The sequence below is a fragment of the Prunus avium genome, chromosome 2, assembly GCF_965620075.1.
Source record: "Prunus avium chromosome 2, drPruAviu1.hap1.1, whole genome shotgun sequence".
Taxonomy (NCBI): Eukaryota; Viridiplantae; Streptophyta; class Magnoliopsida; order Rosales; family Rosaceae; genus Prunus; species Prunus avium.
In genome coordinates this window covers 14,799,068-14,815,113 of record NC_142285.1, presented here as the reverse complement: position 1 = coordinate 14,815,113, position 16,046 = coordinate 14,799,068, and the positions used below count along the sequence as shown (strand labels likewise).

The following is a 16,046-nucleotide window of genomic DNA, read 5'->3' as shown; positions in this document are numbered from 1 at the left end:
TTGGTTCTTTGGATTGATCTCGGTTTGGCTTGGCCATTTCCCAAGTGCTCTTTGAGTTATTTCAGCAGCTAATTGGCCTATTTGAACTTCCAATTTGGTAATGGCAGCTTGTGTAGTTTGCTGGAAATTGGATTGGTTGATTGCCATCTGCTTAACTATATCCTCCAATGATGATGTTTGTTGTGGCTTTTGGAATGAAGGGGGATTGGCTTGATTCTGAGTATTCCTCCATGAAAAGTTTGGATGATTCCTCCAACCTGGATTATAACTTTGAGAGTATGGATCATTTCTTGGACCTTGGTTGTAGGAATTTACCAACTTAGCTTGCTCTTGCACAAATTCTGGATATCCAGCCCCAAGTGGACAAGCTATGGTAGCATGGTCAGGAGTTTCGCAAATACTACACACTTCCTTCGGAGGGCTTCTTGAGTTTAATGCAAGAAGAGCATCTAGCTTTTGTTCCAGTTTTGAAATCTGCACACTAGAAGCATCATTAGAACCACTAATAACACGTTTACCTCTTGTATCCGTATGTTGGGTCTCCATTGCTATCTCCTCAAAGAGTTCGTATGTTTCTTCTGGAGTTTTGGTTTTAAAAGAACCACCTGCAAAATTGGTGACTATATTATGACTAGAAGGGGTTAGTCCTTTATAAAACATACGCATTTGAAGCTTCAATGGAATCCCATGATGAGGACATTGGTTGAGCAGCCCATTGAATCTCTCCCATGCTTCACAAAACGATTCATCATCTTGCTGTGCAAATAACAAGATCTTATCCCTAAGCATGTCGGTCTTTTGCGTGGAGAAGTATTTCTCCAAGAACTTCTTTTGAATGGCAGCCCATGTAGTGAGTGAACCAGGCTTTAAAGAATTCAACCAATATTTTGCCTTATCCTTCAAAGTGTATGGAAACACTCTCATTCGAAGTTGATCTTCTGTCACACCTGTCAAGGGAAAAGAACTCACAACATTAAAAATATCCTTTATATGAGTTAATGGATCTTCATTAGGTAAACCATAAAAGGAAGGCAGCATATTAAGATGAGAAGATTTAAGCTCATAATTTCGAGCTACAGTGGGCAGCAAAATGCTTGAAGGAGATGCTGGAATTGTTGGGATATCAAGTTCTCCCATGAACTCATTGGCAGCCATCTCTTCTTCTTCTTCTTGGTCTGAACTTGCTTCCGAATTTGAAGGTGAAGAACCAGGAAGTTCAGTGTGGAGAGCAATACTTGTAAATGTGGCAAGAGCTTGCTCTTTTGCAGTTGACAACTCTCTTTCTAGACGATTATGAACTTCAGAGATCACCCGGTTGGGTTGCAACGATGGTCCTGCGTTCAAAGATCTGGAGCGTTGGAACGAAGACCTCACTTGTTCAAGGAACGGTCTTTTAGACATAAACTACCTGAAACAGAAAATTAGATTAATTAGAAACACTAAAAAAATAGGGTAACCTTGGGAACATAACCAGGGAAGAACTTTCGTTCAGTCCCCGGCAACGGCGCCAAAATTTGTTGTTAATTATTATGTTAACTCGCAATTGTACGGGGCAATTAGTAATATAGCAAGAGAAGTACGAGGTCGTACCCACGAAGACTGTGAAGTTCAAATTAGTTATGTACGTAGATTACCGAATTCAAGAAGTTAGGAAGTTAAGTCTAAAACAGAAATTAAAGTGAGAGTGATTGTGATTGTGAAAGGAAGTGAGCAAACTGAAATTGCAAATGAAAGCAAATAAACAAGTGTAACAAAGAGTGGTTTTAAGAGTTGGAAAACAGATTTGGAGACTAGGGCATTCGAATCACCATAACAATTCAATTCTGGGTTATATGGAGTCAAGTAACAAGTCTAATTCAGATTCAAAGATTGATTCTAGCTAAAGTATGATTAGGCCATGGTGTTTGGTCCTAACCTTGTGTTCCTAATTCCCTAATTTGATCATTTGTTGTCTAACCTAAAATTAAGCATTAGGAACCCATTAAGCATAGAAGAACAATTTAAACAACCAAGCATGTATCTAATCCCTGTTGTCGAATGTCCATACATACTCTTCCTATTCATAGTTCAATTCGAATTAAAGCATGGTGTCTACTCTTAATTCAAACCAAGATAGTTAACAAACAAGTTCTAATGGTGATCAATCATTCAAACAAGCATGTTAACTTATAAGCATAATGAATAAGAACATGAATCATGAATCAAACTTGAAACTCCAAACTTATAAACCCAGAATATTCATGTTAGGTTACATCGAAGCCCTAGTTATGGATTTAGCTACTCATAATGGAAAAGAAACTAAAATAGAAATGGGAAAACATAATGAATGCCATAAGAGTAGAAAAACCCTTTTCTGAAGTTCTTGTAGTGTCCAATGCTTCTCCAAGAGCTTCTCCACGTCTAGAAGGATGTATGAAGGATATGGAGGTGATTTGAGATGAGCTTGAGTGAGTGGTGATGGCTGAGAAAGAGGAAATTCGTAGGGAAATGGAAGGGAGGTTTTCTGGAGCTGTTTTGGTGATTTTGGGGCAGTTTAGAGTATTGGGTTGATTGCTTGAGTGTTTGGGGTTGTGGGAATGTATGAGGATGATTTCTGGATGATGGAAGTGTGGAGGATGGCTGAAGTGAATTTTGTAGCTTGAAGACTCCTCTATTTATAGGGCTAAGAGGGAGGAACATCATGATGAAATCCAACACCACCATTCCTCATTTAATACAACCCATAACTCCCACTTCATCTTGTCTATGTTAGTGTGGTTGGAATCAATCCCATCCCATACTTCTTTTGCTGCACCTCAAGCTTTCTTCACATGGGATCAAAGGTGATCAATTGTGGCTGCCTTTTGCTGCCAACCCATGTGGTCTTCTTTTGGTTGTTGAACAAAAACGAGTCTTCTGAACCAGACTTGGTGTAGGAAGGCCAGAGGTTTCAAAACTTACCCAATGGGGTTCAAATTTGGATATGTTATAGTAGACACCCATTGGAACAACTTCTATGAAGAAAGTATTCCCATCGGAGCAGTAGAAGTATGCGTTTTGGGCCTTGCAATTTGGCTGCCGAACAGAGACTGGAATTGACTTCATTTCATTTATGCTTTACATGCATGCACATGCTTTCTCAATAATAACTCCAGCATGTACCAACTTGATCCTTTAGACTTTCATAGCTGGAATGCCTCCCCACTTCACTCATTATGTTGGATCCAAAGTCAGTTGCAGCATGGGTGAGGCACATGGAGGCACATGACAAAGCTGGCAGCTGCAAATCCTCCTGAGCAGGGTTGAGTGTTGGGCGGGCTGAGCACTTCACAAATGTCCAATTGGGCTGAAATTTGGATATGTTGTACTAGACACCCATTGGAACAAGTTTCATGAAGATCTTCACCTCATCCAAGCCCCATAGCATGCTGATCCAAGGCCAAGAAGCTGACCTACGAAATTGGGCTGGAAAGGAGTTGTAGCCAAAATGTGTTTGTCTTTAAGCCCTTCTTCCATTCACCCAAATCAAGCCTTAACATGCATGGATTGCATCATTTCCTATCCAAAGTCATCATTGTTACCTAAATGTCAATTAACTGAAAGATAAACACAAAAAGGATTAAAAGCACAAGTTTAACTCAAACACATAACCAAATCATAAGCTAGAAGGGTACAAAATGATATACAATTATGAACCGATCAAATACCCCCAAACCTAGATTTTGCTAGTCCTCGAGCAAAACAACACAAAACAAAGTTAAAAACAAAAAGTTAACTAAACCACTTTCGTAGGTAACTCGATTGCATTGAGCATATGCAACAAGCCTTTAAACCTCTAGGCATCCCTAGTAGGAGGAGTTGTGTCTCCTGAGGGTTTAACAGAAACGATACCCACAAACGCATTACTAACTCTACAAAACAAAGTGGTTAGTAAAACTTGAAATCAACTAATGAGAACGAAAGAAAACTTTAGTCATACCTCCAACACCGTAGAGTTGCCAAGATAGGTGATCAATCAGTGTGTAATGTGGAAGCTATAGCTCAAAGGCACACGGTTTCAAAGCAAGCACACTCAAACCTTGAATAAAGAACATGCTTCGACTCTAATTCTCACAGATAACACTCAATCACTCAGAACCAATGGTTTTATTCTCTCAAACAAGCTTAAGTGAGTATATGAAATAGAAGCACAATATTGGGTTAGATCTCATGAAGGGAATCAAATACTAAGAATAGAGATACACACATACCTACCAGCACCCATGAATACATCCTCAAAGATCAGCTAGGTCTTTCACAAGGTTTGTAATGAAAGGTAAGGTTAGGGGAAATGGAAGAATTGGAAGGAAAAACAGGTAACTTAAGAACATACCAAGGTTGCATTCTTCATTGATCTGCAAGGTAGCATTGACTTATAATGGCATGGCTGCAAACTTCATGGTACCACCTGGCATAGACTTTATTTATTTATTTATTTTTATTTTTTTTTTACACTTAGATCAAATCGAAACACTTTCATCTTCGTTGATTTGATCTGCATCATCATTAACTTCATTGCACAGAATCACACCATCTTTCATTTAGGCACATGGCAGCAACTTCCTTGCTTCAAACTTTATCTTGGCACACCTTGGTATATTTCTAAGCTATAGGGTATGGCTACAATAGGTGAAGTATCTCAGATTGAGATACAAAGGTAGGGAAATGATGAGGGTGATAGAAGAAAAGGCTTTAAGTGTTTGGCTTCAAGAGGGTTGATGGAACACACATATAGGTAGGGTGAAAAGAAAGCACATCGAATGGTTATGCACACATAGCCTAGCATCACTTCAATGAGTTCATTCATGAATGAGAGCAAGCACATGATATCTGCAAAAGAGAATCATCCTTAGTATTCAATCAAAATGGAAAAATGAGATCATTTAGAGTGAAATGAAGAAAATAAATTGGGATGAGAAATAGAAACACTTTAAACCCTCTCAAGAAAGCAATTGGGCTCAAAATAGCTCACTAGGGTAGTCTCCACTATTCTCCTTCGAGAATTTGAGCATGGTACTTTAGCCACCAGAATTCTAGGAGCCAAAGCTTTGTGAAGTGCAAAATTCTGATATGAAAACCTCAATGGCAGCTCCATAGCATCGATTGTATGACATTAAAAAAAAAAAAAAAAAAAATTAGTGACAAATGAACGAAAATTGAAAACACAAATGAATGAAATTTGAAAACCTTCCCCCCAGACCTGAATTGAACATTGTCCTCAATGTTAAAGCAAAGTAAAGATGATTGAGAACAAGTAAATGATAAAGGGAAAAGTTAAGAAAAAGTTTAGAAGAAAAAAAAAAAAAAAAAAAAAAAAAAAAAAACACAAATATACAAGCAACTCACGGATGACCAGTTAAGGGCCTCAGAAAACACAGCCAGGGGATCCGGGAAGGTTGGAGGGGTCACAATGGTCCCGCTTAAAACCCAAACTTCTTAGACACCGAAGGTGTCGCCTAAAGAACTCCTAGACACTGTATTGACGGAGGTGCTCACTGGGGTTACCCAAAGTTAGCTCATATGAAAAAAAATTATTTAAAGAAACAGAAACTTAAAATGACTAAAATAAAAACAAAACAAGTAAAGAGAAAGGATAGAAATGCTCCCCCTTGATGCGATTATTTCGAACACCTATTGATTTCGGATCGGGCCCAAAACTTGGGCAACATCATAATGTGGTGGGAGAAGTCCTTTGGTGAGTTTTGAGTGAAATTCAATCGATAGAAGTGTGGAATACACCAATCACTCCAATTAGGAACGAACTGCCGTTGAACTTGAATTGTCCAATTTCGAACACCTATTGATTTCGGATCAAGCCCCAAACTTGGGCAACATCATAATATGGTGGGAGGTGTCATTTGGGGAGTTTTGAGTGAAATCCAATCGCTAGAAGTATGGAATACACCAACCACTCCAATTAGGAACGAACTGCCGTTGAACTTGAATTGTCCAATTTCGAACACCTATTGTTTTCGGATCGATCCCTAAACTTGGGCAGCATCATAATATGGTGGGAGGAGTCATTTGGTGAGTTTTCAGTGAAATCCAATCGCTAGAAGTACGAAATACACCAACCACTCCAGTTAGGAATGAACAGCCGTTGAACTTGATTTGTCCAATTTCGAACACCTATTGATTTCGGATCGAGCCCAAAACTTGGGCAACATCATAATGTGGTGGGAGGAGTCCTTTGGTGAGTTTTGAGTGAAATCCAATCGCTAGAAGTATGGAATACACCAACCACTCCAATTAGGAATGAACAGCCGTTGAACTTGAATTGTCCAATTTCGAACACCTATTGATTTCGGATCGAGCCCCAAACTTGGGCAACATCATAATATGGTGGGAGGAGTCATTTGGTGAGTTTTGAGTGAAGTCCAATCGCTAGAAGTATGGAATACACCAACCACTCCAATTAGGAACGAACTGCCGTTGAACTTGAATTGTCCAATTTCGAACACCTATTGTTTTCGGATCGATCCCTAAACTTGGGCAGCATCATAATATGGTGGGAGGAGTCATTTGGTGAGTTTTCAGTGAAATCCGATCGCTAGAAGTACGAAATACACCAACCACTCCAGTTAGGAACGAACAGCCGTTGAACTTGATTTGTCCAATTTCGAACACCTATTGATTTCGGATCGAGCCCCAAACTTGGGCAACATCATAATATGGTGGGAGGAATCGTTTGGTGAGTTTTGAGTGAAATCCAATCACTAGAAGTATGGAATACACCAACCACTTCAATTAGGAACGAACTGCCGTTGAACTTGAATTGTCCAATTTCGAACACCTTTTGTTTTCGGATCGAGCCCCAAACTTGGGCAACATCATAATATGGTGGGAGGAGTCATTTGGTGAGTTTTGAGTGAAATAAAATCGCTAGAAGTCTGGAATACACCAACCACTCCAATTAGGAACGAACTGCCGTTGAACTTGAATTGTCCAATTTCACAAACCTATCGATTTCGGATCGAGCCCAAAACTTGGGCAACATCATAATATGGTGGGAAGTCATTTGGTTAGTTTTGAGTGAAATCCAATCACTAGAAGTACGGAATACACCAACCACTCCAATTAGGAACGAACTGCCGTTGAACTTGAATTGTCCAATTTCTCACACCTATTGATTTCGGATCGAGCCCCAAACTTGGGCAACATCATAATATGGTGGGAGGAGTCATTTGGAGAGTTTTGAGTGAAATCAAATCGTTAGAAGTATGGAATACACCAACCACTCCATTTAGGAACGAACTACCGTTGAACTTGAATTGTCCAATTTGGAACACCTATTGATTTCGGATCGAGCCCAAAACTTGGGCAACATCAGAATATGGTGGGAGGAGTCATTTGGTGAGTTTTGAGTGAAATCCAATCGCTAGAAGTATGGAATACACCAACAAATCCAACTAGGAACGAACTGCCGCTGAACTTGAATTGTCCACGTTCTCACACCTATTGATTTCGGATCGAGCCCAAAACTTGGGCAACATCATAATATGGTGGGAGGAGCCGTTTGGTGAGTTTTGAGTGAAATCCAATCGCTAGAAGTACGGAATACACCAACCACTCCAATTAGGAACGAACTGACGTTGAAATTGAATTGACCAATTTCTCACACCTATTGATTTCGGATCGAGCCCAAAACTTGGTCAATATCATAACATGGTGGGAGGAGTCATTTGGAGATTTTTGAGGGAAATCCAATCGCTAGAAATATGGAATACACCAACCACTCCAATTTGGAACGAACTGCCGTTGAAATTGTATTGTCCAATTTGGAACACCTATTGATTTCGGATCGAGCCCAAAACTTGGGCAACATCATAATATGGTGGGAGGAGTCATTTGGTGAGTTTTGAGTGAAATCCAATCGCTAGAAGTATGGAATACATCAACCACTCCAATTAGGAACGAACTGTCGTTGAACATGAATTGTCCACTTTCTCACACCTATTGATTTCGGATCGAGCCCAAAACTTGGGCAACATCTTAACATGGTGGGGAGGAGTCATTTGGTGATTTTTGAGTGAAATCCAATCGCTAGAAGTATGGAATACACCAACCACTTCATTTAGGAACGAACTGCCGTTGAACTTGAATTGTCCAATTTGGAACACCTATTGATGTCGGATCGAGCCTAAAACTTGGGCAACATCATAATATGGTGGGAGGAATCATTTGGTGAGTTTTGAGTGAAATCCAATCACTAGAAGTATGGAATACACCAACCACTTCAATTAGGAACGAACTGCCGTTGAACTTGAATTGTCCAATTTGGAACACCTATTGATGTCGGATCGAGCCTAAAACTTGGGCAACATCATAATATGGTGGGAGGAGTCATTTGGTGAGTTTTGAGTGAAATCCAATCGCTAGAAGTATGGAATACACCAACAACTCCAACTAGGAACGAACTGCCGTTGAAATTGAATTGTCCAATTTCTCACTCCTATTGATTTCGGATCGAGCCCAAAACTTGGGCAACATCATAATATGGTGGGAGGAGTCATTTGGTGAGTTTTGAGTGAAATCCAATCGCTAGAAGTATGGAATTCCCCAACCACTCCAATTAGGAACGAACTGCCGTTGAACTTGAATTGTCCAATTTCTCACACCTATTGATTTCGGATCGAGCCCCAAAGTTGGGCAACGTCAGAATATGGTGGGAGGAGTCATTTGGTGAGTTTTGAGTGAAATTCAATCGCTAGATGTATGGAATACACCAACCACTCCAATTAGGAACGAACTACCGTTGAACTTGAATTGTCCAATTTGGAACACCTATTGATTTCGGATCGAGCCCAAAACTTGGGCAACATCAGAATATGGTGGGAGTAGTCATTTGGTGAGTTTTGAGTGAAATCCAATCGCTAGAAGTATGGAATACACCAACAAATCCAACTAGGAACGAACTGCCGCTGAACTTGAATTGTCCACGTTCTCACACCTATTGATTTCGGATCGAGCCCAAAACTTGGGCAACATCATAACATGGTGGGGAGGAGTCATTTGGTGATTTTTGAGTGAAATCCAATCGCTAGAAGTATGGAATACACCAACCACTCCAATTAGGAACGAACTGCCGTTGAACTTGAATTGTCCAATTTGGAACACCTATTGATTTCGGATCGAGCCCAAAACTTGGGCAACATCATAATATGGTGGGAGGAGTCATTTGGTGAGTTTTGAGTGAAATCCAATCCCTAGAAGTATGGAATACACCAACCACTCCAATTAGGAACGAACTACCGTTGAACTTGAATTGTCCAATTTCTCACACCTATTGATTTCGGATCGAGAGCCCAAAACTTGGGCAACATCATAATATGGTGGGAGGAGTCATTTGGTGAGTTTTGAGTGAAATCCAATCGCTAGAAGTATGGTGTTGCGTCGATTCAGCTGCACCAAAATGGATTCAGCTGCATCCTCAACTTGTGATACTCGCAAGTGCACGAGCCGTTTGGTAGTATAGCATATGTAAGTGCAAGGTCGATCCCACGAGGATTGGTGATTGAATGATCCAATTTGTTTCCCCTACACAAAATAGAAATGAAAAAGAAAATAAATAAAACAAGAAAAAAAAGAAATAACTCAAGTAGATAAGTTCCCAAGTTCAATTAGATTAACGGATTGATTCTAGCTAAAGTATGATTAAGCCATGGTGTTTGGTCAAAACCTTGTGTTCCTAATTCCCTAATTTGATCATTTGTTGTCTAACCTAAAATTAAGCATTAGGAACCCATTAAGCATAGGAGAACATTTTAAACAACCCAGTATGTATCTAATCCCTGTTGTCGAATGTCCATACATACTCTTCCTATTCATAGTTCAATTCGAATTAAAGCATGTTGTCTACTCTTAATTCAAACCAAGATAGCTAACATGCAAGCCTAAATGGTGATCCATCATTCAAACTAGCATATTAACTTATAAGCATAATGAATAAGAACAAAAACCATAATTGAAACTTGGAAACTAATTAAACTTGAATACTCAAGAAAGAATGTACATTACAGATAAAATTAAAGTAGAACTTGAAAACTTGAAGGAAAATTTAGTAAAATCAATTTGTTACAACAATTGACAACTTGAAAGGAAACTAAGAGAATTTGAGGGAGAGAAGGGAAGGGAGCTCTAGAGAAGTGTTTGAGAGCTCCCCCCCTTGGGGTGTGATTTGAAGCTTGAAGGCTTCTCTATTTATACGGCTAAGAGGGAGGAACATCATGATGGATTTCCACACCATCCTTCATCTTTTGCTGCTGCACCTCAAGCATCTTCACATGGGTTCAAAGGTGATCAGTTGTGGCTGCCTTTGCTGCCAACCCATGTGGTTGCCTTTTGGTTGCTGAAAAACGAGTTTTCTGAACCAGGCTTGGTGTAGGAAGGCCAGAGGTTTTAAAACGTATCCAATGGGGCTCAAATTTGGATATGTTATACTAGACACCCATTGGAACAACGTCTATGAAGAAAGTATTCCCATCGGAGTAGTAGAAGTGTGCGTTTTGGGCCTTGCAAGTTGGCTGCCGAACAGAGACTGGAATTGACTTCATTTCATTTCTTTGCTTTACATGCATGCACATGCTTTCTCTATAATAACTCCAGCATGTACCAACTTGCTCCTTTAGAATTTCATATCTGGAATGCCTCCCCACTTCACTCATTATGTTGGATCCAAAGTCAGTTGCAGCATGGGTGAGGCACATGGCTTAAAGGAGGAGACAAGGCTCAAAGCTGGCAGCTGCAAATCCTCCTGAGCATGGTTCCGTGTTGGACGGGCTAAGGACTCCACATATGTTCAATTGGGCTGAATTTTGGATATGTTATACTAGACACCCAATTGAACAACTTCTATGAAGAATGTCTCCTCATCCGAGTTGTGCAGATTGCTGGAATGAGACCTGCAAGGTGACTTACGAAACTGGACTGACAAGAAGTGTGGTCCAACTTTGGTTTTGTCTTTAAGCTCTTGCTCTTTGCCAATCAGCCCTTAACATGCATGGATTGCATCAAATGTGATCTCTTGCTATCTTAACCCACAAAACACACAAATAGAGGTAAGTGACTCAAAATAAAGAGAAACTAAGCAAAATCACTAAGTAAAGAAGGCAAGCAAGTGTATGAAATTATGGACTTATCAAAACAGAAAAAGGATTAAAAGCACAAGTTTAACTCAATAACATAACAAATCATAAGCTAGAAGGGTACAAAAAGATATACAATTATGAACCGATCATATGAATACACCAACCACTCCAATTAGGAACGTACTGCCGTTGAACTTGAATTGTCCAATTTCTCACACCTATTGATTTCGTATCGAGCCCCAAACTTGGGCAACATCATAATACGGTGGGAGGAGTCATTTGATGAGTTTTGAGTGAAATCCAATCGCTAGAAGTATGGAATACACCAACCGCTCCAATTAGGAACGAACTGCCATTGAACTTGAATTGTCCAATTTCTCACACCTATTGATTTCGGATCGAGCCCAAAACTTGGGCGACATCATAATGTGGTGAGAGGAGTCATTTGGTCAGTTTTGAGTGAAATCCATCCGCTAGAAGTATGGAATACACCAACCACTCCAATTAGGAACGAACTGTCGTTGAACCTGAATTGTCCAATTTGTAACACCTATTGATTTCGGATCGAGCCCAAAACTTGGGCAACATCATAATATGGTGGGAGGAGTCATTTGGTGAGTTTTGAGTGAAATCCAATCGGTAGAAGTATGGAATACACCAACCACTCCAATTAGGAACGAACTGCCGTTGAACTTGAATTGTCCAATTTCTCACACCTATTGATTTCGGATCGATCCCAAAACATGGGCAACATCATAATATGGTGGGAGGAGTCATTTGGTGAGTTTTGAGTGAAATCCAATCGCTAGAAGTATGGAATACACCAACCACTCCCGTTAGGAACGAACTGCCGTCAAACTTGAATTGTCCAATTTCTCACACCTATTGATTTCGGATCGAACCCCAAACTTGTGCAACATCATAATATGGTGGGAGTAGTCATTTGGAGAGTTTTGAGTGAAATCCAATCGCTAGAAGTATGGAATACACCAACCACTCCAATTAGGAACGAACTGCCGTTGAACTTGAATTGTCCAATTTGGAACACCTACTGATTTCGGATCGAACCTAAAACTTGGGCAACATCATAATATGGTGGGAGGAGTCATTTGGTGAGTTTTGAGTGAAATCCAATCGCTAGAAGTATGGAATACACCAACCACTCCAATTAGGAACGAACTGTCGTTGAACATGAATTGTCCACTTTCTCACACCAATTGATTTCGGATCGAGCCCAAAACTTGGGCAACATCTTAACATGGCGGGAGGAGTCATTTGGTGAGTTTTGAGTGAAATCCAATCGCTAGAAGTATGGAATACACCAACCACCCCAATTAGGAACGAACTGCCATTGAACTTGAATTGTCCAATTTCTCACACCAATTGATTTTGGATCGAGCCCAAAACCTGGGCAACATCATAAAATGGTGGGAGGAGTCATTTGGTGTGTTTTGAGTGAAATCCAATCGCTAGAAGTATGGAATACACCAACCACTCCAATTAGGAACGAACCGCCGTTGAACTTGAATTGTCCAATTTCTCACACCTATTGATTTTGGATCGAGCCCAAAACCTAGGCAACATCATAATATGGTGGGAGGAGTCATTTGGTGAGTTTTGAGTGAAATCCAATCGCTAGAAGTATGGAATACAACAACCACTCCAATTAGGAACGAACTGCCGTTGAACTTGAATTGTCCAATTTCTCACACCTATTGATTTTGGATCGAGCCCAATACCTGGGCAACATCATAATATGGTGGGAGGAGTCATTTGGTGGGTTTTGAGTGAAATCCAATCGGTAGAAGTATGGAATACACCAACCACTCCAATTAGAAACGAACTGCCGTTGAACTTGAATTGTCCAAATTCTCACACCTATTGATTTTGGATCGAGCCCAAAACCTGGGCAACATCATAATATGGTGGGAGGAGTCATTTGGTGAGTTTTGAGTGAAATCCAATCGCTAGAAGTATGGAATACACCAACCACTCCAATTAGGAACGAACCGCCATTGAACTTGAATTGTCCAATTTCGAAAACCTATTGATTTCGGATCGAGCCCAAAAGTTGGGCAACATCATAATATGGTGGGAGGAGTCATTTGGTGAGTTTTGAGTGAAATCCAATCGCTAGAAGTATGGAATACACCAACCACTCCAATTAGGAACGAACTGCCGTTGAACATGAATTGTCCACTTTCTCACACCTATTGATTTCGGATCGAGCCCAAAACTTGGGCAACATCATAACATGGTGGGAGGAGTCATTTGGTAAGTTTTATGTGAAATCCAATCGCTAGAAGTATGGAATACACCAACCACTCCAATTAGGAACGAACTGCCGTTGAACTTGAATTGTCCAATTTCTCACACCTATTGATTTTGGATTGAGCCCAAAACCTGGGCAACATCATAATATGGTGGGAGGAGTCATTGGTGAGTTTTGAGTGAAATCCAATCGCTAGAAGTATGGAATACTCCAACCACTCCAATTAGGAACGAACTGCCATTGAACTTGAATTGTCCAATTTCGAAAACCTATTGATTTCGGATCGAGCCCAAAAGTTGGGGAACATCATAATATGGTGGGAGCAGTCATTTGGTGAGTTTTGAGTGAAATCCAATCGCTAGAACTATGGAATACACCAACCACACCAATTAGGAACGAACTGCCGTTGAACATGAATTCTCCACTTTCTCACACCTATTGATTTCGGATCGAGCCCAAAACTTGGGCAACATCATAACATGGTGGGAGGAGTCATTTGGTGAGTTTTGAGTGAAATCCAATCGCTAGAAGTATGGAATACACCAACCACTCCCATTAGGAACGAACTGCTGTTGAACTTGAATTGTCCAATTTCTCACACCTATTGATTTCGGATCGAACCCCAAATTTGTGCAACATCATAATATGGTGGGAGTAGTCAATTGGTGAGTTTTGAGTGAAATCCAATCGCTAGAAGTATAGAATACACCAACCACTCCAATTAGGAACGAACTGCCGTTGAACTTGAATTGTCCAATTTGGAACACCTACTGATTTCGGATCGAGCCCAAAAGTTGGGCAACATTATAATATGGTGGGAGGAGTCATTTGGGGAGTTTTGAGTGAAATCCAATCGCTAGAAGTATGGAATACACCAACCACTCCCATTCGGAACGAACTGCCGTTGAACTTGAATGGTCCAATTTCTCACACCTATTGATTTCGGATCGAGCCCCAAACTAGGGCAACATCATAATATGGTGGGAGGAGTCATTTGGTGAGTTTTGAGTGAATTCCAATCGGTAGGAGTATGGAATACACCAACCACTCCAATTAGGAACGAACTGCCGTTGAACTTGAATGGTCCAATTTCTCACACCCATTGATTTCGGATCGAGCCCAAAACTTGGGCAACATCATAATATGGTGGGAGGAGTCATTTGGTGAGTTTTGAGTGAAATCCAATCGGTAGAAGTATGGAATACACCAACCACTCCAATTAGGAACGAACTGCCGTTGAACTTGAATGGTCCAATTTCTCACACCTATTGATTTCGGATCGAGCCCCAAACTAGGGCAACATCATAATATGGTGGGAGGAGTCATTTGGTGAGTTTTGAGTGAAATCCAATCGGTAGAAGTATGGAATACACCAACCACTCCAATTAGGAACGAACTGCCGTTGAACTTGAATGGTCCAATTTCTCACACCTATTGATTTCGGATCGAGCCCCAAACTAGGGCAATATCATAATATGGTGGGAGGAGTCATTTGGTGAGTTTTGAGTGAAATCCAATCGCTAGAATTATGGAATACACTAACCACTCCAATTAGGAACGAACTGCCGTTGAACTTGAATTGTCCAATTTCTCACACCGATTGATTTTGGATCGAGCCCAAAACCTGGGCAACATCATAATATGGTGGGAGGAGTCATTGGTGAGTTTTGAGTGAAATCTAATCGCTAGAAGTAACCACTCCAATTAGGAACGAACTGCCGTTGAACTTGAATTGTCCAATTTCTAACACCTATTGATTTCGGATCGAGCCCAAAACTTGGGCAGCATCATAATATGGTGGGAGGAGTCATTTGGTGAGTTTTGAGTGAAATCCAATCGCTAGAAGTATGGAATACACCAACCACTCCCATTAGGAACGAACTGCTGTTGAACTTGAATTGTCCAATTTCTCACACCTATTGATTTCGGATCGAACCCCAAATTTGTGCAACATCATAATATGGTGGGAGTAGTCAATTGGTGAGTTTTGAGTGAAATCCAATCGCTAGAAGTATAGAATACACCAACCACTCCAATTAGGAACGAACTGCCGTTGAACTTGAATTGTCCAATTTGGAACACCTACTGATTTCGGATCGAGCCCAAAAGTTGGGCAACATTATAATATGGTGGGAGGAGTCATTTGGGGAGTTTTGAGTGAAATCCAATCGCTAGAAGTATGGAATACACCAACCACTCCCATTCGGAACGAACTGCCGTTGAACTTGAATGGTCCAATTTCTCACACCTATTGATTTCGGATCGAGCCCCAAACTAGGGCAACATCATAATATGGTGGGAGGAGTCATTTGGTGAGTTTTGAGTGAATTCCAATCGGTAGGAGTATGGAATACACCAACCACTCCAATTAGGAACGAACTGCCGTTGAACTTGAATGGTCCAATTTCTCACACCTATTGATTTCGGATCGAGCCCAAAACTTGGGCAACATCATAATATGGTGGGAGGAGTCATTTGGTGAGTTTTGAGTGAAATCCAATCGGTAGAAGTATGGAATACACCAACCACTCCAATTAGGAACGAACTGCCGTCGAACTTGAATGGTCCAATTTCTCACACCTATTGATTTAGGATCGAGCCCCAAACTAGGGCAACATCATAATATGGTGGGAGGAGTCATTTGGTGAGTTTTGAGTGAAATCCAATCA

At 40.5% G+C, this 16,046-nt stretch overlaps 1 non-coding gene across 1 annotated transcript; it reads left to right on the top strand.

Moving 5' to 3' along the window:
- Window positions 1-682: 682 nt before the first annotated feature.
- Window positions 683-789, top strand: LOC148296551 (small nucleolar RNA R71). Its single transcript, XR_015834269.1, has one exon. It is a non-coding gene; the product is annotated as a small nucleolar RNA R71 (small nucleolar RNA).
- The last annotated feature ends 15,257 nt before the right edge of the window (window positions 790-16,046 follow it).